This window comes from Orycteropus afer, unplaced genomic scaffold (assembly GCF_000298275.1).
Source record: "Orycteropus afer afer isolate SDZICR_OR568_19922 unplaced genomic scaffold, OryAfe1.0 scaffold00067, whole genome shotgun sequence".
Taxonomy (NCBI): Eukaryota; Metazoa; Chordata; class Mammalia; order Tubulidentata; family Orycteropodidae; genus Orycteropus; species Orycteropus afer.
Genome location: NW_006921654.1, coordinates 9,617,039 through 9,618,515, shown reverse-complemented (window position 1 = coordinate 9,618,515; position 1,477 = coordinate 9,617,039).

The following is a 1,477-nucleotide window of genomic DNA, read 5'->3' as shown; positions in this document are numbered from 1 at the left end:
AGTCAAGTGCCTTAGCCACTATGCTACCAGAGCTCCCAAATAAAACATAAGGCAACAGGATACTTTCCACATATATTGCAAGGTCTCTTGCCCCCTGGAGGAACCTAAAGAGGTCATGCAAATATATGATGTTCGATGTAGATGGGTAAGGCACCATAATGATGAAGGACTTGGCTTGGTGGAGACATTAATATTTCCTACCCTATTCATAAGGTTTTCACTGGCCAATTCTTTGAGAAATGGATGGCCCCTTCCTTCTTCCGAGTCTGTCTTAGTCTGGAAGTTCCGCTGAAACCTGTCCACTGTGGGTGACCCTGCTGGTATTGGAAATACCAGTGGCATAGCCTCTAGCCTCACAGCAACATGCAAGCCACCACAATACACACACTGACAGGTGGTGGTGGAAGATGAGCCCCTCGGGTTTGAAGGCCCTCAGCGAGATGGGTTGACACAGTGGCTACAACGATGGGCTCAGGTACATCAAGGATTGCGAGGCTACTACAGGACCAGACAATGTTTTGTTCTGTTGTATATAGGGTCACTATGAGTTGGAGCCAACTCGACGGCACCTAACAACAACAATACTATTCATGGGGTCACTGTGTGTCATAATTGACCCAAAGGTAACTGATAACAACCCTATTCACTACCTATTCAAATTAAATTATATATAAATATACATATATATATATGTTATATGTAGTTTATATATATTTTTGTATACATAATTAAACATCCTGTTGTACTATATTTATTTTCTGATACTGTTATCAATGTGGGATAGATTTCCTGGAGTGAATTGCTGAATCAAATTTTATATGTAAAAATTTTATAAATATAAAATTTGATCTAGCAATTCATTCCTGGAAATCTATCCCGTATCGATAACAGTGCCAGAAAATGAATGTAGCTACACCTGGATGCTTAATCCAGTGTTGCAAAGAAAACAATGATCTTGAAACAGTCTGAATGCACTTTCCCAGAGAGACATTCCAATTCATTTCACATCCCTATAACTGAGTGTCATGCGTCTTTTAGAAAGCTGTTGAGTGCTGTCCAGTTGACTTTATAGAACAGGGTAGAACTGCCCCTAGGGGTTTCCATGGCTGTTAAGTAAGCAGACTGCCACATCTTTCTCCCATGGAATGGCTAGGTAGTGGGTTCAAACCACATACCTTTCAGTTCGCATTTGAGCACTTTAACAAGTGTGCCACCAGGGCTCCTTCTCAGAAAGCTACCTGGATGGAATTTTCAAAATGTATTTTTAATGAGATAAGAAAGAAACGGGAGGAGAGTTCCGGCAAGATGGCAGACTAGGCAGAAGGATTGCACAGACCCTTCAACAAAGAAAAGGGAAACCAATTAACACAGACACAGAAGATAATCGTGGAACCCTGAGCCTTGAAGGGAAGGATACAGAATTGGACTAAACTCCAATTAGCAGAAGAATTTGCATGAAAATACCAAAAAAAGGAGA